This window comes from Giraffa tippelskirchi, chromosome 4, assembly GCF_054371585.1.
Source record: "Giraffa tippelskirchi isolate mGirTip1 chromosome 4, T2T-mGirTip1v1.2.pri, whole genome shotgun sequence".
Taxonomy (NCBI): Eukaryota; Metazoa; Chordata; class Mammalia; order Artiodactyla; family Giraffidae; genus Giraffa; species Giraffa tippelskirchi.
In genome coordinates this window covers 16,361,206-16,385,489 of record NC_137278.1, presented here as the reverse complement: position 1 = coordinate 16,385,489, position 24,284 = coordinate 16,361,206, and the positions used below count along the sequence as shown (strand labels likewise).

Here is a 24,284-nt window from a genome sequence, read left to right as displayed (position 1 = left end):
CTGGATTTAAGCCTTAAAGACATTTATTTTGCACCTGCATTGGTAAGTATGTGCTTTATTCTACCAGCACCCCTTGCTCCCCAAATTCAGAACTGAGAAAGATTCATATAAATTTCACATAAAATTCCTGGCCATCTGAACTCTTACCACTTGCTATCCTAATCTCAGGACCTAAATTGATTTAGCCAGCTGGCATCCTTTCCTAAGGAACCTCACTGTCTGAAGTAAGGAATGAAAAGGTTTGGAGAGCAAGATACATCTGCATTGCCCCCAGTCTGTGAGGTCATGAAAAGAGGGTTTGTCTCATTCAACTCCACACATACAGCAGAAGACTGTTTGCATGTGTGCGTGCTAAGTTCCATCAGTCATTTAACTCTCTGCAACCCCATGGATTGTAGCCCACCAGGCTCTTCTGTCCATGGGATTCTCCAGGCAAGAATACTGGAGTGGGCTGTCATTTCCCTTCTCCAGGGGATCTTCCCGATCCAGGGATAGAACCCGCATCTCTTATGTCTCCTGCATTGGCAGGAGAGTTCTTTACCACTAGCGCCACCTGGGAAGCCCGACAGGCTGTGTACATATTGACAAAGATACAACACATCAAAGGGAAGAAAAGAAGACCAAACAGCACCAACCAATGACCAGAATGTACACAAGACGGCTCTCGAATCTTAGAAAGTCTCAAAGATATATGAGATACTGAATACTGATACCCACCTTGGGGTATTCAGTTTCAACTCAAGAACACTCTTTGCCAAATAAAAAGCTAACTGACGACACAAGGGAGAGTTTAGGATTACGTGTGAAATCAGTGCTCAGGCGCTTCGGAAAAACTAGCAACCAGCCTGGGTTAGAATTCTCAGAAGAGGAGAACTTCGCAGGGGAGAGGCTTGAGTTTTAAGGGGAAGTTGCATTTCCTATAGTTGTGAAAAGGGGGTGGATATCAAAACAGGAGAGAGAAATGTCCGAGCATCTTTCACCAGACAACGGAGGTGACACCACAGGGACTCTATGCTTCCAGGGCCAACAGAACACCCATACCTAGTAGGGTGCTGGGTTACCTGACCACAGTCAGCCTCAGTCTGCCCATCTGTGTGATGGGGCCATAACCTCCATCTCCCAGGGCTGGTGCAGCATTAGGAGAGACTGTATAAAAGACCTGGCACACCTGGCAAGGCTCAGTAAACCCTCTCTCCCCTTCCCCTGCAATGCCTCATTTGGTCATAGCTCACCCACCTGTGAGAAACACAGAACCTGGTGACGCCAGTCCTTTCTACAGTCAGGGCCTGGGTGTGACCACCACCTATGTGAATTATTCCAACGGTCACGATGTGTGCATGTATATGCTCAGTCGCTCAGTCATGTCTGACTCTTTGCAATCCAATAAACTGTGCCCGGCCAGACTCCTCTGTCCATGGGAGTTTCAAGGCAAGAATGCTGGAGTGGGTTGCCATTTCCCTCCCCATGAGATCGATAGCCTACGGTGAACGAGGTCAGATTCGTGATCTCCGAAGAAGAAGATTTAGGTTCAGGACCAGGGACCAGGCTTGATCACTCAAGAGCTTTTATGTAGCAGCTTAATTAAAGTGAAAGCGGACAGAGACAGCTTCTGACAGAGATATCAGAAGGGGGATGGAGCGTGCCCTACTGGCTAGTCTTATCAAGGCCTTATGTACTTCTACCAGACCCATTCCCACAATATACATCTTAAAATAACCAGATTAGAACTAATAGCAGAAAGGTCTTACCAGACTCACTCCACAACCTACATCTTAACAGGATTAGAACTAATATAGAAAGGTCTCACCAGACCCACTCCCATAATATACATTCTAAGATGACAGCATTAGTCAGAAGGTTCTTATTAAGGAGAAACAAGTCCTTGAGCAAGATACATTGTTATATTGACTAAGACAAAGCAATGTAGAAAAAAAAAAATTGTGGTTTTCTCCTCCTCAAGAGCTTCAGACTCCTTTCTTCTCCTTGGGGACCCCGGACTTCTCATCAACCTACCTAAGAATTGACTCTCTCAGGATCTTCCCGACCCAGGGACCAAACTCACATCTCCCACATCTCCTGCACTGGCAGGCAGATTCTTTACCACTGCGCCACATGTTAAGTCCAAGGGTTATGATACTTTTCTTAGAAAAAAGAAAAAATACATCCTCTTCTTGTGTCTTGACAGTCATAGCTCACCGGGTATCACTAAGCAAATATTTAGTTAGGATGAAGCACTGTGGGTTCCAGGCAGGGCACTGGTGGAGGAAAGGCACTGTGACTTGGGGGAAGAGGCCACACGATGATCTCGAAAACTCAGAGGATATAAGACACAAGGACACAAGACCCAGGGTGTGAGTGACGTCAGGCTGACGGCAGCAGAGGGGACCCTGATCTGTGAGAGCTCAGACAAGCAAGGGGAATTACTGAATTCCAGCTGGAATGGGCTTTGGGGGTGAGGACAGAAATCAGAATTCAGACCAATGACCTCTTCCCGGGTCAGTTAATATCTGAGAGCAACTTAGTCTGAAGTAAGTGTAACTTCCATTGTTAGAAGAGAAATCTGAAGTGGTCTGTGGCTAAGAATCTGCCTGCCAATCCAGGGCACACGGGCTTGATCCCTGATCAGGGAAGATCCCACATGCCACAGAGCATCGAAGCCCACACACCAAAACTACTGAACCGGTGCTATAGAGCCAGGAGCTGCAACTACTGAGTCCACGGGCCATACAGTCCCTGCTCTGCAACAAGAGAAGCCACTGCAATGAGAAGCCCACACACTGCAACTACAGAGCTAGAGAAAATCCGCATGCAGCTATGAAGACCCAGTGCAGCCGATTATAAATAAATAAGATTGTAAAAGAAAACATTGAAAAGAAGAAGAGAACTCTGATACAAATTCAAGTAGCTTTCGGAAGGGCTCGAGTCTTCCAGATAATTAAAACAAACATGATAATTTGAATTTAAGTCAAAGGGGCCAGAACACTTAGTTGATTTGAGGGGTCATTCAGTAATCTGGGGGGTGCAGAGGGTACCAGAGTCAAGACTCTCCCACTCCCTGAGTCTATTTTCTTTTGTAACATTTCCCTGCACCTTGAATCTATGCTCATTATTATTTTAAATGTCCACTGTTGTTTGGATCCTGGGATCATGGGCCAAGATTTTTTTGTTTATATTTCTCAGCACCTTCTTTTGTTTTCATCCTTAATGTCTCTTAAAGCTCACAGGACGAAGCACTGACTATATTTTGATTAAGCATGTTGTCGTTGTTCAGTAGCTCAGTTGCTCAGTCATGTCCGACTCTTTGTGACCCCATGGACTGCAGTATGCCAGGCCTCTTTGTCCTTCACCATCTCCTGGGGCTTGCTCAATGTCCATTGAGTCAGTGATGCCATCCAACCATCTCATCCTCTGTCATCCCCTTCTCCTCTTGTCTTCAATCTTTCTCAGCATCAGGATCTTTTCTAATGAGTTGGCTATTGGCATCAGGTGGCCAAAGTATTGGAGCTTCTGCTTCAGCATCAGTCCTTCCAATGAATATTCAGGATTAATTTCCTTTAGGATTGATGGGTTTGATCACCTTGTTGTCCAAGGGACTCTCAAGAGTCTTCTCCAACACCACAGTTCAAAGGCATCAATTATTCGGTGTAAGAATGTTAGCTAGGTCCTAACAGGGATCACAAAACTTTATTGGAAGCATTGAGAAATAACTTAAGACTGGAAGTGTCCCCAAGAGGGCAGAGGTTGCTTAATTGGCTTTTCTGTCCTGGAGAGCTGCGGACAGGTGGCAGTGGACACTGTCTGCAAAGTCTGGAGCCCAGATTCTGCAGGGACATCACCCACTGAGCAGTGGATGACACAGTATGTCACCCAGAGACCTGGGTTCAAATTCCTATTCTGCCACTTGGTCATGTGACTTTGGAGAAATTACTCAACCTCTATGAACTTTAGCTTAGTTTTGTTTTTCCTCTCTGTAAAATCTATACACCATCACCTCCCATGTACAGTTGTGAAGAGTGAGTGAGAAATAATATATTTAAAATTCCTGGGACCTCTGCTTGGTAAGCAGAGGTCATCATGCTATGTCAGATTGAAGAACCTGAACATTATCCAATGGGAGCGAAAGTGAGGAGAGAAGCTGAACTGAAAGATGACAAGATGGACTCAGGGTCAGGAAGTTCACGCTGATGGACCCAGATTACTTTGGAAAAAGGAAACAACCCAAACATCAGAAGCCTCCGACTTTATCATCTGCTGTGCAGGCTGCAGTAAGGCTGGACATCACCCTAACTGGCAGAAATCGGGAGCTTAACCCTTGTACATTGTCTTGAAGCCCACAGTCCCGCCCTCACACACTGCCTTTCTCCCTGGACCGCAGGTCACCCCTGGCTGGTCCCTTCCTAGACGACTCACTCTCCTGCAGCTTGGTGCCTTTCCTGTTTACAGCCTGGCCAAAGACATGACTCTCAGTCCAGCACGCAGGGCTTGACCTCTTGCTTCCTTTCTTTCTGGACCACGACTTCCACTTGACCTGAGACAGCGCGGACTCCCACTGCCCTGGGCACAGGTCAGCCTCAGCCCCTCACCTTCATGCCTCCCGATTTAGCCCTGGAGCAGATCAGACATGATTTCCTGGCACCTAGTCAGTATTCTTTTCTCCAGAGTAGATACTCTCTGAGGTGAGCTCATCATCACGATTAAGAGGGAACAACAATTGGGCATATTTTACCAAAAAAAAGTTACATTGTCTAAGCCCATCACTACCTTCCCGACACACAGGATGAGCTGAATATGACCTTGCAAACATCGAGCAGCTGCAAACTTGAAATAGGAGTTGGCAAAGAAACTCACAATGCACAATACGAGAAAAAACAGTCTTTGTTTTCCTAATGTGAATGTCAAGTCGAATGAAACAACAAACTATTTTAAGAACATCTGGTCAATTATAAATATTATTCAATCTAGGCAACTCAAAATGTTTATAAGGCAAGTCACTCATTAAGCACGACAGGGTTATGCAAAGAGGATGCATGGTGAAGAGAGGTCTACAAGGATGAAAAACAGCCAGAAGGGAAAAGAACCCACTTAGGGAGACAGTCTTAAAAGTATGGTGTGGTTATTTGGCCAGAACCGTCCTAGCCCTGGGGCATTCCAGGTGGTTCAGTGGTTAAGAATTCGTCTGCCAATGCAGGAGACAAAAAAGACTCGGGTTTGATCCCTGGGTTGGGAAGATCCCCTGGAAGAGGGAATGGCAACCCACTGCAGTATTCTTGCCTGGAGAATCCCATGGACGGAGGAGCCTGGCGGGCTACAGTCCAAGGGGAAGCAAAGAGTCGGACACGACTGAGCGACTAACACACATCCCAGCCTCGGGCTTTGGGGCTATGGATTCTGGACGTCCCTCTTTACCCTCCGTCACCCCTTCAAAGCACAGCAGTGAAAGGGAAACCAAACCAGGTGCAGCCAGTCACACCCACCCTTTACTCTCAGGACCCCCTCCAACAAGCCCTGCTGCCCTAAAGCTGACTGAGGTATGTCCATGTTCTTTCCCGGCAAAAGGAGCAGGAGAAGACATAGCAAACTGAGTCTTCCAGGGAGTTCCCATCGCAGTGAATCTGAGAACCACTGGTCTGCGATTCCACAGGATCGCATCGCCCCAGGCACCTCCCAGCCTGAAGCCCATGGAGGTAAAAGCGCAACACACGATCGACTCTGAAAACCGCAGCACTGCGCAATCTGTGTCTGCCGGGCACTAGGCTGGACTCTGTGTATGGACCTTCCTTTATTCTTTGCCATCACTCTCTCTGGGGAAGCAAGCAAGGATCAGAGAGGAGGCAGCCCCCTCTACAAGCCACAAAGATGATGAGTCAGTTGGCAGGTGTAACACACGTGCCTCTGGTGAGGGCCGGAAGTCATCACTGGTGGAGGCTGTGCGTTGGGGGAGGAGGGGTGGGCGGGGGCTATGCAGGAACTCTGTATTTTTATCTCAATTTTACTGTGAACCCAAAACTCTTCTGTATGGTAACTCCCTAGAGATTTGCATCGGTTTTATAAATCTAAAAAGTCAAATCTGTTCATCTAAATCTAAAAACCAAATCTGTTCATCTGACTTGCCCTAAAATAAAACATTTATTTTAAAAATTTGTTTTTATTTAAACACAAATAAGCCTATTAAAGGGCTTCCCTGGTGGTGCAGTTGGTAAGGAATCTCCCTGCCAATGCCAGAGATGAGAGAGATGTAGGTTCGATCCCTGTGTCAGGAAGATCCCCTTGGGAAGGAAATGGCAACTCAGTCCAGTAAAATTCTTGCCTGGGAAATCCATGCACAGAGGAGACTGGAGGGCTACAGTCCATGGGGTTGCAAGAGCCAGACACCACAACCCTATCATTAATAAAATGCAGAGTCAACTGGGAACATTTTAAGTCTAAAATTTTAATCCAAGATTGTGTTTTCCCCAAGCAGCAATATTTTTATTTTTAACTTTTTTTTTTTTTGGAATACAGTTTATCTACAATGTTGTGTAGGTTTCGGGTCTGCAGCAAAGGGATTCATATATATGTGTATATATATTCTTTTTACAAATTCTTTTCCATTACAGGTTATTATAAGACATTGAGTATAGTAACCTGTGCTATATAGTAGCTCCCTGCTGGTTATCTATTACTACATGTGTGTGTATGTTAATACCAAACTCCTAAATTATCCTTCTCCACCCCCTTTCCTCTTTGGTAACCACAGTTTGTTTTCTATGTCTGTGAGCGTATTTCTGTTTTGTAAATAAATTCATTTGTACCTTTTCCTTTAAGATTCCACCTCAAACAGTACTATTACTTATGATACTAAAAATCAGGGGCATACAGGATTAACTATAATTGGGCAGATTGGTGTGTATATTTTTAACTATCCAACCCCATGTGGGCCTTGAGATGCTAATGAACGCAGTAACACTCCAAGAAGCTGTACTATAGGCTGTCTTCACTGGACAAAACACAAACCATGTTCTCATAAGCACAGCCACACAGCATCAAGGTTAAAAAGAAAAAAAAAACACTTTAAAATCATTTCACTGTCACAGGCTCCGCAGTATTCAGACAAAGGACAAGGGGCCCACGGAGCAGGGAGCGTGCTGGCCTGTCCGAGTGCACTCGGCACAGAACGAGGTCTTAGATTCATTGAAGAAACAGCCTCAGACTGTCCTGCGCAAGGAAGGGTGTCCAGGCTGCACGTTGCTGAGGGGACACTCCGTGGTCCACGGGTCCCTCACAGCACTCAGGGTAAGGACACTTGCCTTCACGTAACCTGGGATCTTCTGTCCAGCTCCCTCCTGCCTCTGAGAGATTCTGACCATTTCACAAGCGCTATGAATTCACCTCTGTTAACAGTGGCTCAGAAGCTTCTTTGTGCTAAAGCGTGGATGGCTGAAGGGAGCCAGTCATTCCCCGAGAAGCAGAGCCCCTCCCACTTCATTCGCTGCCCCGACCCTGTCCTGAAGCCTCCCCCGGCGGTGCGACTCCCTTGCCACGCTGCCCCACCACCCACGTCCCTGCCAGGCCTTGTGTTTGAGGAAGGTAAGGTGTTGGAGAAGACTCTTGAGAGTCCCTGGGACTGCAAGGAGATCCAACCAGTCCATCCTAAAGAAAATCAGTCCTGAATATTCATTGGAAGGACTGATGCTGAAGCTCAAGCTCCAATACTTTGGCCACCTGATGCGAAGAGCTGACTCATTTGAAAAGACCCTGATGCTGGGAAAGATTGAGGGCAGGAGGAGAAGGGGATGAGAACGAGAGGTTGGATGGCCTCGCTCACTTGATGGAGATAAGTTAGAATAAACTCCGAGAGCTGGTGAGGGACATGGAAGCTTGGTGTGCTGCAGTCCATGGGGTCACAAAGAGTCAGACACGACTGAGCGACTGAACTGAACCATGTTTTTAAAATATCTGTATTACTTACAATTAGTTAATAAGTGACCAAAGTGGGTTTAAAAAGCTGACCCAGGAATGGGAGCTCTGTCCCTTTCAAAGGTCCCTGCACAGGTGATGGGGAGAGGAGTCCCTTCCTGGAGCATCTATTACTGGGCACCGAGGTTCATAGTGTGGGGTAGGGGCAGGCAGGGGAGGGGTAGAGGCTCGGGGGTGAGCAGAAGGGGGGCTTGAAGGAGCCGCTTCCTTCCACAGAGCAGCCCGCCCCTCCTCCAGCCCCATCTCAGGGCCCTGAGTCTGCACTTCTGCCAGAAAAAGTCTGGGCTGGTCCTAGGCCAACAGAGCGCACCTTTCTGCTGCTGCCCGGGGTTGTGACAGAGAGGGAACCCCTCATGGACACGACAGAAATCCTGCTGAAGAAGGCCTCAGAGACATTTCCAACACTGGCCAGGCTTGGGCCTGGACACCCTCCCTCCAGGCCTGGGCAGACCTGCGGACTTGCTCCCAGGAGCTGTATCTCTCTCACCAGAGGCTCGTCTTCAGAAACAAGTGGCCGAGAACGCACTCTTTCCCTTCTGAGCCGGACAAACACTCTGCAGGAGAGCTCATAGGGTCCCCGCGGCTTCCTCCTCACAGTCTGCTTCCCACAGATGCCCCTCCCAGCCCTCCGACCTCCATCCTGGAACGGGGTGCAGCAGGACACCCAAAGGGACTATCACTCCCACCGCGGACCACACACTCCGGCCAGCAGCAAGCGACGCTTTAAAAGCCAGACACAAAGTCACCGTGTGTCAAGGCTGATGGGGGTCAGCATCATGTGTCCTTTTAGGGATGATTTCCTTACTCCCCGCTGTTTAGGGGCCTGCTCAGAGGTCGAGTGGCCACCCCACCCTGCCCCGCCCCACCCAGAACCTTCTACCTGGTCATATACCACCCCGAGTGCACCCTCACCACACTCTGCCAGGGACACAGTGACCCCTTGTCTCCACTCCTGTTTTTCAGACAAGGACACACAGACAACAGCAACAGCACATGTCAATACATGTATGATAGAGCACGACCAGCATGGGCCGCCCCCTGCTCTCATCCCTCCCTATCACCCTCTGCCAATCAAAGGGCGGTGTTTGGGGCACAGGCGTGTCACCTGCGTCCTCCAGCCCTTTTAGTCAGTCCCGGGTGATGACAGGTGGTCGGGGAGCAGCTTTGTCCAGTTCAGATGGGAGCAGGATAGACACAGGGCTGTTTCCTTGCAGGCGACCAAGCAGAGGTCTTGTTGCTATGACAACGAGCCTGGGAAAGTCCTGGGTATGGAGCTTATCAGTCCTTTGGGTTAACAGAGCAGGACATCACAGAGTAGGGACCATTCAGGGGCATGGACACAGGCCTCTGTGAAGATTCTAGAAGCCAGGGTTCTGGTGTCAGCACCACTGCCCACTGACCACTGGACCGCCCCTGGGACCTGTCCTGGACCTTCCTGGGCCAGCAATCCTCATCTGAGCTCTGGCTGGGACCTGGCCCCAGGATACCCCAAGCCTTGAACCCTCCTGTCTCCACCCACTGGGGAAAGTGTCACCCAGCTCTCAGCGAGAAGCCTGGCTTCTGTGTCTACAGCAGCAGAGAGGGGCTTCATGGCAGCGAGGATACATCTCAGAGAGTGAGCTAGAGGATAAAATAATCTCTTGAAGGATCAGCCTTGAAGCCACAGATCCACCTGGAAGCTCAGGCATGCCTGCGGCTGGGAGCCCTGTCTGTCCATGAAACCAACAAAACAGTCTCCGCCCTCCCTTTCTAAGAACTCCCCGCAATTCCACCTCCAGTCCTTCCCCATGGCCACGCCTATGTTTACACTCAAATCCCTCCACCTACTCAGGAGCAGTAGTGAGCCAGCTGGCATTAGGTTTCCCTAAGGATCTAAACACTGCTCTAGACTCCAGATTACAAGAGTCAGAGGCACTACACACACAGCACCTTTTCTCTGGGCAAGCACCTGCCTTTAAGGATCTCACCATGAAGAGAAAGCGATGCCATAAAGGTGGTGCTAGTGGTGAAGAACCCACCTGTCAATGCAGGAGACGTAAGAGACATGGGTTTGATCCCTGGGTCAGGAAGATCCCCTGAAGGAGGGCATGGCTACCCACTCTAGTATTCCTGCCTGAAGAATCCCATGGCCAGAGAAACCTGGAGGGCTACAATCCATGGGGTTGCAAAGAGTGGGACACGACTGAAGCGACTTAGCACAGCACGCATGCAAAAGGTATAAAATGACAGGGAATCTGTTTAAAGGCAAACGGAATTGCCCTTTTATCAATATTGAGCTGCAGATGGTTTTAGCTTCCCTGACATACTTTAGTCAAAAAATTAAGCAAAATCTGGGACTTCCAAATACATAGAGCAGATTTCTTACTGCATCAGTCCAAGATCTAAGCTTCTTCATCAGGTTTATTTGGATTTTGTCTTTGCTTTTTAAGACCAGATGAGAGAAGGGGGTATTTCTAAAAACATAGAAGTAAGTGGATATGATAAACTCCACACAGGTGGTATGAGTTGATGACAGTGAGGACAAAATATCGGCCAGGTTCTCTAAAGACAAAACCAGGATGACTGGTGACATGCCAGCGAGGACTCCTGGGTGAGGCTCCAAAACAGGAAATCCCTGCCAGTATCATCCATGAGAGCAGGTTCAAGGTCAGGACCAAGGCCAGGGCCCAACAACCACATCCTGGAAATGTTGCTTCAAGCATGCGTAACCACGAGGAGCCCTCCAAAACCTCCTGAGATTCGAAGACAGGAAGAGACAGTAACTAGAGGTTTGGGCCCTGTCTCTGCCTTCACACGTGACAGCAACATATGATGTCCAGAGGCTGGGTGCTGCCTGGACAAGTCAGCTCTGAGTGCCCTGTTCGTGGTGCCCTAGCTCATGGACACCCGTGGGCTCCTAAGGATTTCTTCTGGAAAGACAGTAGCAGGTGCAAGCGAGGTGGCCCAGCACATGCCCTCAGCGTCCGGGAGACTTCTTGTGAGAAAGTAAACAGGAAGCTTTAAATTCCGCTTCTCCTGTTAGGAGCATGCCAAGGAAGTAGCTCACACAAGGACCAGACATGCAAAAGTGCAATCAGCTCATGGTCTGAGCCTCTGTGTCCTTAGATCTGGAAGAAGTGACCTCTGACATCTAGCAGCACAGACATGGGAGAGACGTACACCTCCCACGGGAAGAGCAAGAGGGGTCCTCACTGCAGGCGACACTGTAACACATCGATGACAAGTATCCTCCCTAGGCTGACTCCACACTCTCATTTATACCTTTGGGTATACTCAGGGTTCACTCTTAATCACCAGTAAATTATAACCTGCTGCACCTCGAGACAGGGAGAATCCATGTCATTCTATTCCATGTGGGCTCAACCATACTCTCAGTGTAATAACTGAGTAATGCAAAACTGATGTTTCAACCTAAGAATGTTGAAAGTGTCATTTTTTGCACCTAAAAGCATCTTTTTCATCACTGGGAGCTATTAAAGGTCTGGGAACTCTTAAAGGACCCCTGTGTTTAGAAAACAAGAACTTGTGTAACAAGCCTAAAGGATCCCATGTCAATTCATCTGTATGACAATTATGACACTAATATCACAAATCTTTGTTTTCCAAAACCCATGACCTATAGATCAACACATTGCTCACCATCTGATCACCTACATAAAACTGCCTGCATACCATCCCCTCCGGTCCCCTGCCCCTCTTGATGTTACCCCAGGAACTGTCTACAAACACGTTTTCATTTATTTATCATTTCCTTCCGCCTAGAACATAAGTTGCATGAGAACAGTGGGTACTATCAAGCAAGAGTTTAAAATACCTACCCAAAGAAACATATGGCTGCATTTTGTTCTTTCTTTTACTGTCAACTTAAATAGGTAGAAAAAAACAAAACAAAAATACTAGCTTCAGTGGGGCATCATCTATTTCATTGGCGTGAAGAGGACAGACCTATTTTCTGATCAAACAAGGCTGACTAGCATCTCTGGATACCCTTGTGATTAGCTGCGATGTTTCTGAATACCTGTTCAAAACCACTTTCTATTGTGTAGCTGGTAACCAACATATCGGAGACAGGAAGTCAGCTCAATTATCTTCACATAACAGATGAAGAGGCTCAAGAAGGGTAAAACCACTTGCCCAAAGTCTCAAAGAGTAAATCCAGGCTCCACACCCAGTCTCCTGACGTCTTGAGCCACGTTCTCTTCCTGCACCAACATCCACACTGCCCTCGGGTCCACCGAAGGCTCTCACAAGCCCATGGCTCGGACGGTTGATGGGCTGGTGGGGGCTCCCAAGAGCCTGTAGAAGCCCCTCTGCCTCTGTCTGCTGCACAGAAATGCCAACTGCCAGGGGCTTCCCTGGTGGTCCAGTGGTTAAGAGTCCACCTGCCAATGCAGGGGACACAGGTTCGCTCCCCAGTCCAGGAAGATCCCATGTGCTGTAGGCAACTACGCCAGTGCATCTCAACTACTGAAGCCCGCAGTCTAGAGCCCTGCGGTCCGCAACAAGAGAAGCCTCCACAATGAGAAAGAAGCCTGCACACCGCAATAAAGCATGTCTCCACTCGCCACAACTGGAGACAGTCTGTGTGCGCAGCAACGAAGATCAGTGCAGGCAAAAATGAATAAACGAAACAAAAATAAAATAGTTTTTAAAAAGCCAGTTGCTAACCTGGCTGCTCCACCTTCTGATGACAACAGAGGCCACCCTCTGAGTGGAGGAAAAAGAAAAAAGCCACTGATGTTTTATCCTAAGAATGTTGAAACTGTCATGTTTTTTTACCTAAAAACATCTTTTTCATCACCAAGAGTCTTCTGGTTATGAAATGAGGTGTCTGGTCCCCATGAGGGGAAGGATAGTCTATCGAGATGGCAGAGATTCAGAAATCAATCCAGAGCTCGATTTCCTTGATGAGACCATGAGTCACAATCTCACAACCTCCTCTGTCCTCCCCCGGGCTCAGTGTTGAGACACTGTACTTTCTAATAATTGGGAAAAAAAAACAATCTGTCATCCTCCTGGTCTCCCAATGTCTCTGTGAGGAAGGCTGGGTCGTCAGTATGTCCTTGGACTTCGACAGGACTGAAAACCAGGGGTCCAGGGGTGTGGCCAAGATTAGGAGGTCAGGAAGGGTCGCGCTCCATCCCACCCAGCTCTGAGTCCCCCTCAATCCCCCACGTCAAGCTGCTGTCTCAGCCCACGCCCACCAGTCTAGAGCTCATATTCCAGCAGGGACTCAGAGCACACCACAGCCACTGCAGTCTCACTTTTCTGACTCTGGCTATAAGGAGACCCCAAGCGCCGATGGGCTTCATTGATGAAGACAGAGAAACCCAACGACAGAAAGACGGGATCAAGGCAATGCCACGAACCCTGTCTCATCCCTTTCTTGTTCCAACAGTTCGCTCATCCCCTCTCTCCAGCCCATAGTGAGACACCACTGGGGGCTCTGTTAGATAGAAAAACCACAAAACTTACTCAAAATTAGTTCTGTCATGGCGACAAAGATCCCCCGCAGGTGCAGATACAAGAGTTTTCATTTAGAGAAGATTCATGCAGAGAGAAGGCCCCAGACCAACAGGGCCAGGGCTGTGCCTGCAGACCTAACTCACTGTCTGCCGAACACACAGCTTTGTTGGAAGCCCACCCATGAGGGAATAGGAGGTAATCAAATAAACTGACGCAATCTCCCCTGCAGGGAAACAGAGATGCAAACTTCCAATTATTCCCAGGAAAACACCAGCTCCCAAGGTGGGGAGCATTCCTGCTGGGAATACCCATAATAAAGCAAGTCTAGAAAGTGTATTTATTTCCAGCCCTGGGATGGAAGCCTGACTTGGACTCCCAGGACCGGCGCCCGGTGTCCCTGTGCGTGGAGCCTTCCTTCGCAGAGAACAGACATGAGGAGTCTGTTTCAGGGAAGGACCAAGTTGTTGACATGATAATGGGTCTAAAGGGACTACATTCTCTCAAGGATGTAAAACTCTGGCCACTTGAGAATCGTTAGTATAGAACTACAGCATCAACAATAACAAGACCCACTAGGTCCAGCCAATGTTTTCCTCTTTCTTCAGTTATCACAGGACTCCAGGGCCTGGCATCCAGGATCATCAGCCAGCTTTCTGACAATCCAGGAATGAGCAGGTCCGGGTGCCCCCGGGCCGTGGAAGATCACTGACACTCTCACCCACAGGCGCCCACGTCTCCTTTCCGGGTCTGCTCACCACTTATCCAGAGATGCTGAGGGATGAGGGGCTGGGGAGCTGTTTCTCTGGGCTCCGCAGCAACCTTGTGTCTGCAAGACGTCTAGCTGCTTCATCAGGTCTCACTCTCCTGCTTGAAAACTTCTGACCAACTCCCAGCAGCACAGGAGATATACGAGCCCTCAAGCCCACCTGAACACACACGCTTCCGTCTTCTCTTCCTGCCAGTGCCCATCAGTGTCTGCAGCGTAATTTGTTTATTTCGTTTATTCTCTGTCGCCCTGTCGGGAAGACACGTTCCTCAAGGAAACTGATTTTTCACTCGCTTTGCTCTCTCTCGGGTCCCACGGCCCTGGCACAGAGGAGGTGCTCCATAAAAATGGGTAGGCATAATCTATCTGATGAACTCACACCTGGGAGAAAGCCAGGGGGGAGGGGCTGGCGGGGGTGTGTGTGTGGGAAGGATCACTGCTCTTCCAGAGATGTCACCAGGACAGGAAGGATGCTATGTCCATGTCGTATCACTGCCTGGTATTACAGGCTGTATGTGGAAAGGAAATATTTACTGAGTGGATGTCTCAGTAACTACTAAATTAGCAATTAGGTGCGATCTTCTCTGCCGGGAAATAAAATTTCTCATTTTGGCCCAACTCATTGTATGTGAAAACTGTCCAAAGAACCACTTCCGGTCACCTGTGCTTTGGTGTGAATCCATGTAGAAACGTGCCAGCTTTCTCTTTCTTCCTGGGGACCAAGACACTGGCTATAGCCAGCTCTGCGACCTTGGCACACCTGCTAAGCTCTCTGCAGCTTGAGTTACTCACATGGAAAATGATAACTGTGATTTTCCACCTATGAAATCAACTGCATTGTTTTTAACTATAATGATCTGATTACAGTCATGGTTGTTGTTGAGTTGCTCATTCGTGTCTGACTCTTTTGAGACCTCACGGACTGTAGCCCACCAGGCTCCTCTGTCCATGGGATTCCCCAAGTTGGAATACTGGAGTGGGTTGCCATTTCCTTCTCCAGAGGATCTTCCCAACCTGGGAATCGAACCCATGTCTCCTACATTGGCAGGCGGATTCTTTATCACTGAGCCACCTGGGAAGCCCAAACTCTAGAGTCATGGAGCCAATAGTAAAACACACATGCCTAACGGTAACACACAATGATAGTATGCTATTGAGAGGCAGCAGGCAACATTTATCAAGGACCTTATAAACGTTCAACTTCTTTGATCAAGTTGTCCCATTTCTGGGAATCCATAATGCATGAAAAAAAACATGGGCATGAAAATATTTGTCATAGCATTTCCCATATATATATAAAAGGCTTTCAGACCATAAATGTAATTTTTAAAAAGAAATATGAAACCAGTAAAAGAAGAAGACTATGAGCCACAGGATGATATTCTGCAGTCTTAACCAATGGCTTAATGTAATTTTGGTGAGTGGAAAAGGAGTATAAAAATCATACGCTATGTCAGCCTTCAGAGACAAAGAAAGGATACACACCCACACAGGTGGAGTCATTGCTTCATTACAATGAGGAGACATTCTGCTCTTCCTGAAATAGTCCCACCAGGCTCTTCTGTCCATGTGATTCTTCAGGCAAGAACACGAGTGGGCTGCCATTTCCTTCTCCAGGGGATCTTGCTGACCCAGGGATCAAACCCATTTCTGCTGCATTGGCAGGCAGATTCTTAAGTGTGGAGCCACCCAGAAAGTCACACACATAATTATAATTATATGATCTCAAAAACTTCTACAAAGCCAAAGCAAGTCAAAACAAATAAATTGTTTCAGTGAACAGTTGCAAAACTTATTCCAAACAGTTAATCTCCTTTATACAGAGTTTTAGAAACTGAGAGATGAAAGAACAACAGTAATAGAAAATGATCAAAGAACAAGAAACAGTTCACAGGGAAGAAAGACAAGTATCCTCCAGAGGGACACAGTTCTAAGAAGACATGCAAATTCATGACATATGATGCCATATCTCAATTTTATACCCAGCAAACATTCAAACGTTTGGCAAAACACTCATCCACGAGGCTGTCGGTCAATAACTGCTCTTCTGACCCCCTGGAGTTCAAAATGATGCAACACATCAACAGGTTGTTTATTTTGTTTTGTTTTCAAAATTTACCAACACTTTATCTATATTTGCCCATTGATCCAGAAATCCTATTTCAAGGGCACGTGATCAGAGCATGAAGTTTGTCACCGTGGTCTTGTTTGAAATACCAAAAGATGAAAAACAATCCAAGTAGGAGACAGGTTAAATAAACCAAGGAAAACAACCCTGGAATGCAGTACGAGGTGATGGCAGAAAGGAGGAGAAACATTCTACAAATTAAAAAGGGAAGATCTGCACAACGTAGTAAATTAAAAATGTGAAGTATAGAACATGTATATTATATTCTGAATTTTGTGTATATTTGTACTATATTTGCATAAAGAAACACTAGATGTACACGTGTAGCCACAACAGAGAATAGTATGAAGGCCCCTTAAAAAAATAAAAAATAGAGCTACCATATCCCACTCCTGGGTATATACAGGGAAAAATTTATAATTTAAAAAGATACAAGCACCCCAGTGTTCTCCGTAGCGCTCTTCAAAATTAGCCAAGTCATGGAAGCAACTTAAATGTCCATCAGCAGATGACTGGATAAAGAAGACGCCTTATATGTATACAATGGAATATTACTCAGCCATAAAAAATGAGGTAATGCCATTTGCAGCAGCATGGATAGACCTAAATTCTGTCATAATAAGTGAAGTTAAGCCAGATTGAGAAGGACAACTCTTACAAGATATCGCTTATATGTGCAATCTAAAAAAAAAATGAACTTACTTACAAAACATATAGACTCACAGACATAGAAAATGAACTTATGGTTATCAAAGAGGAAAAGGGGAAAACTAGGAGTTTTATATATATATATATATACTACTATATATAAAATATTAATAATCAACAAGGAACTACTGTATAGCACTCAGAACTATACTCAATTTCTTGTAATAACCTATAATGGGAAAAGAATCTGATAAAGAATGTGTGTGTGTGTGTGTGTGTGTGTGTGTGTAACTGAATCACTTTACTGTACACCTGAAAGTAACATAACATTGTAAATCAACTATACTTCAATTTAAAAAAAAGAACACCTTAGGAATGCGCAAATCTTAATTAACAGGGTGGACAGGGTGGAGGGCGGAGAGACTGACAAGGCACAGCTGGCAAACAGGACTCCTCAATTATTACCTTTACATAAAACTGACTGTGAACTGCATGGATAAGCTGCAAAGACTTTAATAAAACAGACTGAAATACAGTCATTTAGCATAAACAGAGGATCTCTTGCTGAGTGTTAATTCAATCAAGGGATAAAGCCTGTTCATTCTACACACTGACGGGCCTACTCAAAGTCAGGGGGTGTGTTTCAAAATTATATAAGAGAAAAGTTTCAAACGGTTTTAAGAGTATTTTTCTTCTCTGAGCTAGCTCAGAGTTCCCAAAATGTCAGTGTATATCTGCTCTACTCCAAATTTAAAATCTGCCACTTACTGTCAACATTCTCTGATCCTCTGCCTGTCAGGGCTAAGGTTTTAGACAGAGACCTGTCAGCTCACAGAGGAACAGGACTTTCACAGTGTCAGCCTCCGGGGAAGGGTCTTATTTTTCCCACAAAGAAAACAAAGCAACATCAATTCAAACAAAGATTGTGTGTGTGCCTGTTCAGTCACGTCAGACTCTTTGGGACTATAGCCCGCCAGGCTCCTCTGTCCATGGGATTTCCCAGGCAAGAGTACTGGAGTGGGTTGCTATTTCCTCCTCCAGGGGATCTCCCAGACCCAGGGATCAAATGTGTGTCTCCTGCATTGGCAGATAGATTCTTTACCGCTGTGTCACCTGGGAAGTCCCAAACAAAGATTAAGAAATACTAATAACAGCTAACATTGACTGAGAACTTGCGAGGTGTACACATTCATGAGCCACTTAATCATACAACAGCTCCAAGAAACACTGCCCCTCCTTTGCAGGAGGGCTGGGGTCCAGGAGGCTGAGTGATGGAGGCAGGGGTGGACTCAATCCTGCTCTCTCACCATAAGGCTCCACTTTCTTATTTTCTGAAGGAAACTGGACTGGGTGTAGCTCTGGTTGGCCTGAGGCAGCTATAACCTCAGCGGCACGAAGGCCCACACTCCAACCGACGTTCTTGCTTCTTACGAACCCTATCTGTTCAGTTAAGACACTCCTGGTGAGCGGGAGTGAGTGAACTGCACCAGGCCATCCCACAGAGTGTCAATGAGACAGAGCTGATAAATGAGCAGACTCCAGCCTGCCATCAACACACGAGCACTGACGGTGGCCTGGAAGCTGTGGGATCCAGGGTTCCGACACAGCTAAGTCCTACATCCTCCCTTCCACTAATGAATGACATGCTACAGAAGCCCAGCAAAGGTGCAGACTAGATGCCAGAAGATGTTCCCCATAGGGGATCAGACAGTGCCTGCTCTGGGTTTTGTTTCAAGCGTCTTCACAGCAGAGGCTAAACTCCACCGCTACATCCCCAAATCAGACAGAGGCAGCTCCTCACCCACGGGCGGGCTGGGCATCAGGGAGACCAAGGACCATACCCTGGCCCCGGTGCGGGCCCCTGTGGGGGCATCCTGTCCCCCTTCCCCTGTTTCTGACCCCAGGCCTTCTCTAAACATGGCTAAAGACTGTAACAAAGCTGTCACTGTTTTCCTTTGCAGTTGTCATTTTTACAGTGTTGTGATGGTCTCTGTCATACAACTCTAATCAGCCATAATTATGCCTATAACCCCTCCTTCTTTTATTAACATACCATTTTTCATCATTTTATGTATTTCCTTACTTTTGGCTGTGCTGGGTCCCGTACACGTGGGATGAGCTAAGCAAGTACAGCCGGAGGACCCGGCAGGCTGTGGATGAACAGCTGGCAGCACTTCAGCACCAAGTCCCTTTATCCAAGGGGCCCAAGGCACCATGGGGACCTCGTATGCCAGACAGCATCCTTTCCTGGAAAGCAGACAGTGTCCAGGACCCGAGGATATTGGGTTTGAATCCCAGCTTGGGCACCCAACTACGGGATGGCGGCAAATCAGTGAAGCTGAACATCAGCTCACAGTTCCCAGGGGATGATCTTAGGCTACATAATATGCATATTGCTTCACTCAATACTTTCACCAACCATGAAGTATATATGCACGCTTGTTCCCATTTGATAGAAAAGGAAACTGAGGCACTGAAGCTCCGCAACTGGTTCAATATTAAGTGTCAGAGCCTAGTTCCAAACCAAGGTACCCTTGCTCCAGAACCCCACTCTTCCAACCGTAAACTCTAGGGTCCTATGAGCACTGCCAGCGATGACATCTGCTGTCATTGGTTATTCAGCATACGCTGCTTCATGCTGATATATGGCAGAAACCAACACAATATTGTAAAGCAGCTATCCTCCAATTAAAAATAAGTAAATTTAACAGTAAGCATAGCCCTCAAACAAATAAAAAAAAACAGATGCTGTTATTATGATTGTTCTCTCTGGACTGGTTCAGGAGGTGCATCTCTCTAGCCAAGGGCGGTTGGAGGACTGGCCCCATCATCTCGTTTCTGCCCTGTCATCTGCTCTGCCAGCCACAAGCATCTACAAGAAGTCTTCTTCTGGGAGTCTGGGCCTGGACACAGCCCAGGGATGGGACCCCTTCAGCCCGGGGAGGTGCGGACAGCACCCCCACGGAGGGTCGGACACGCCCAGAGACACAGCTGCCTGCCTTTTCAGCCAAGGGCACAGCACCACGGTAAGATGGTGGATAAGCCAGAAAGGCCAGCAAGTGGCAAGAGGGGGCACAGAGCAGGAAAGCGTTGCCAAGGAGCCTGATCCCACGTTCCCGTCCCAAGAAAGAGCACTCAGCCCACAGAAGAAACCATCTGGGGCTGTTTCCGCTCAGCCCGACCCACTCAGAACTTGTCTAAAAGGGAGAAATCAGTTACACACATAGGAACTTGTCTAAAAGGGAAAAATCAGTTACACACATGGGAAGAGATGCAGCTGAAGAAGGTGAGGGGTGGGGTGAACGCCAAAAAGTTACATAACATCACTTCCGTAGGCTGGGGGAAAGCTGTCTCCCAGAGTTTGACAAGGGAACAAAGAAACGCAGCAGCATTTAAGACTGCCACCCAGTCTTGCTGCGGAGCTGACGTGCCCACCAGCGAGCTCAGCCCAAACTCGGCCTTGGGATGAAGAGGAGGGGGAGGCGGGGCGGGGGAGGCAGACCATGTAAATTTAGCATCCTGTCAGCGGTGTGCCGTGCTGGGCCTTCCAGGAGAGTGGGTGGGTTCAGCGGCTCCAGCCTGATTTGCGGTTCTCGCATAAGGTTGTGGGCTGGGGGTGGGAGCCACTCCTCCCCAGGGGCCCGGACACAAAGAAATGAGACTCCTCCTCCAGGGCCCAGGGCTCATGAACCAGGCTGCAGTCTCTCTTGGGTGCAAACAAGTAAGAACAGACCAGAAAGAAAATTGCTTTAAGTTCAAAAGAAGCAAATGAGGAATCTAGAAATATACATTCTGTACTTTTCCTTTTCATATTTTTTTTTAATTAAAGTAGTGGGTAAAGAATCTGCCTGCAGTGCAGGAGATGCAAGAGACACAGGTTCAATCCCTGGGTTGGGAAGATCCCCTGGAGGAGGAAATGACAACCCACTCCAGTATTCTTGCCTGAAAAGTTCCATGGAAAGAGGAGCCTGGAGGGCTACAGTCCATGGGGTGACAAAGAGTCAGACAGTACTGAAGGGACTAAGCACATACATACCCATAGTTGATTTACAGTGTTGTGCCAATCTCTGCCGTATACAGCAATGTGATTCAGTTATACATTTATACACACACACACACACACACACACACACACACACACACACACACACACACACACACACACACACACACACACACACACATATATATTCTTTGCTTAAATTCTTCTCCATTACAGTTTATCACCGGCTACTGAGTATAGCTCCCTGTGCTATACAGTACGACCTCCTTGTTTATCCATTGTAAATGTCATAGTTTGTACCACTTATATGTGGAATCTAAAATATGACACAAATGAAACTATCTACAAAACAGAAATACACTCACAGACATAGACAACAGACTTGTGGTTGCAGAGGGGAGGGGAGAAGGAGAGGGACTGGGAGTTTGGGGTTGGGTGGATGCAAACCATTCTGCACTTTCTTAACCTACAGAGAACATGCTAGGCCTCATTCAAAAGCAAAGCTGCAGTTAAGTAGAGCTGAGTCCATACTGTAAACACAGGAAAAGAGCAGGGAGAGCTTTGGGAATTCCAGTGTCCAAGCCCTCTTCAGGGACAAGTGACCTCCAAGGCCACAGAGTAGCAGAAACTAATCAAAAGACCAGACTCACTCCTAATCCCCAGGTCAGCATAGGTGAACCTCAAACCAGCTGCAGCTTCTGTGGCCAGGATGACGGAAAAGGATGGTGGGACATCCAGTGGCACCAGCAACAAAGTCGAAAGAGGTGTGAATCACTGATCCTTTCTCTACACCTGCCAGATACTTCACAAAGTATGTGTCACATCATGTGGGAAGAAAAACAAGAAAGGTGGCAAAGATAAAAAAGTTCACCAGCACGCACAGAATTCATGGCCTCAAGGCTTCTGCTTGTCATTCTGGTTTTTTGTTTGTTTGTTTTTCACAAATGTTGCTGTTGCAGTAGGTTTTCTGCAGGCCATGCTTCAGCAGCAATACATTTGGCTCAAAAGTTCAAACAGGGACAAGGTTTTGGGAGGAAGGTAGGGAGCCCAGGGCCACTTGAGAAGTCACTGCAGCCTGACAAAACTCAGCCCCTGAGGTTACATGGAGAAGGTCACATCACCTGCCCCCGGGACCTGCAGGCTGAGAACACAGGCTGGAACCAGGTAACCCTGGTCACACCCACCTGCAGCCCCTGCTCTCCAGGGACCTTGACCAAGCTACTCAATCCACCCAGCCTCAGTTTCCCCATCTTCAGAAGGAGGCTAATGAGACTTGCATTAGTTAGCTAAGGCTGCCTTAATACCACACCATAGACTGCAGCTTGAAAAGTGTTAGTGGCTCAGTCATGTCCGACTCTGTGCAACCCCATGGACTGTAGCCCACCAGGCACCTCTGTCCATGGAATTTCCCAGGCAAGAATACTGGAGGGAGTTGCCGTTCCCTTCTCCTGGGGACTTTCCCAACCCAGGGATTGAACCCGCATCTCCTGCATTGCAGGCAGGTTCTTTACCACTAAGCCACCTGGGAAGCCCCACAAAAGCAGTTCTTTGTGTCACAGTCTGGGGGCTGGAAGTCAAGGACCAGGTGGTGGCAGGTTGGTTCCTCTGCAGCCTCCCTTCTCAGCTTGTTGATAGCTGTCTTCTCCTTGTGTCTCTTCCCTTTTGAGGTGTTTCTCTGTCTCTATTTCCCCTTTGGATGAGGACATTCATGATACTGGGTTAATGTCCACCATAAGGACCTCGTTTCAACCTAATTCCATCTGTAAAGACTCAAATCCAAACAGGTGCAATTCTGAGGTACTGGAGTTTAGGGCTCCAACACACGGCTCTGGGAACACACTTCAGCCCCCACAATACATATGTCAGAGCTTTGCTATTGTTGTTAAAGGTCTGGGAACTCTTAAAGGACCCTCATGTTTAGAAAACAAGAGCTTGTAACAAGCCTAAAGAATCACGTCAATTCATCAGTATGGCAATTGCTGTTGTTGTTGTTCAGTCGCTAAGAGTTGTGTCCAACTCTTTGCAATTCCATGGACTGCAGCATGGCAGGCTCCCCTGTCTTTCACTATCTCCTGGAGTTTGCTCAAACTCATGTCTATCGAGTCGATGATGCCATCCAACCATCTCATCCTGTGTCATCCCCTTCTCCTCCTGTCCTCAATCTTTCTCAGCATCAGGGAAAGTGGCCAAAGTACTGGAGCTTCAGCTTCAGGCATCAGTCCTTTTCAATGAACATTCAGGATTGATTTCCCTTAGGATTGACTGGTTTGATCTCCTTGCAGTCCAAGGGACTCTCAAAAGAGGCTTCTCCAACACCACAGTTCAAAAGCATCAATTCTTCGGGGCTCAGCCTTCTTTATGGTCCAAGTCTCACATCTGTACTTGACTAATGGAAAAACCACAGCTTTGACTACACGGACCTTTGTTGGCAAAGTCATGTCTCTGCTTTTTCATACACTGTCAAGGTCTGTCATAGCTTGATTCTGCTGAGGGACCTGCACTCAGCCAGGGTTCTACATGGAATGATTGTCATTGTCATCATCATGCCCAGAGCTCTATCCTTGGCTGTCACCACGGCCTTGTCCACCCCCTGGACCAGAGGCAGGAGGCAGACGACCCCCTCTGTCCGACAGGGCGAGTCACGCTCTGCCAGCCTCACACTTTCTCTGCAGGGGACAGGCTGGCCTGGAAGGGCCGGGCTCAGAGACACAGCGTGGCCACCATCACCCCCTCTGATGCTGGAAGGAGGAAGACTTGTGGAGATGTTGCCCACTGCCCCTCAAGTTCAAAGTGCCTCCTTAGTCTTGAAGAAGTGTGAATTAATTTTTCTAGACATTATGGCTCAGCTGACTTGTAATGAACAAACGTGCAAGGAATTCTGGATGTTATTTTGCTTGGTGGGAGAGAATGACTTTTTTGTCAAGCGTGTTTGTTTCTGGTGATGAGAGCAGGCTAAACTGGAGAACTTGAGACACGTCTTCAAGGCCAGGAGGCCCCCGTTCCAGCCGCTGCCATAGGACACGTTTCAATTACTGGCCTGACTGGTGTGTTCCCAGAATAAACCACTGTTTGCCCAACCGAGGAGGGAATAGCAACTGGCGCGGCAGGTCCTGCCAGCCAGGAGCGAGCCTTAATTCCAACCTGGCTTCCTTCAGTGCCCCGAAAGTTCCCCCACACTCCTTCGACTAAAATAAAATGAAAATGCATTCTGCCAACATATTTCAACTCGTGAATCATCCTGGAGGATTTTGTGATCCTGTATTTTCTCCTGCAAATAAGGAAAGCAGGAGGGCCCCGGAGCGTCTCTGTGCCAGCCT

General features: G+C 47.6%; 1 protein-coding gene and 1 long non-coding RNA gene across 46 annotated transcripts in view; both read right to left on the bottom strand.

The window, feature by feature from the left end:
- RNF144A (ring finger protein 144A) overlaps nucleotides 1–24,284 on the bottom strand; it is a 206,231-nt gene that overhangs the window by 119,625 nt on the left and 62,322 nt on the right. The gene's annotated exons all lie outside the window — the stretch shown is intronic.
- On the bottom strand, nucleotides 18,285–23,244 carry LOC145547475 (uncharacterized). Its single transcript, XR_014083853.1, has 2 exons — nucleotides 23,034–23,244; nucleotides 18,285–20,868 (listed from the first exon to the last, which is right to left on the bottom strand). It is a non-coding gene; the product is annotated as an uncharacterized LOC145547475 (long non-coding RNA).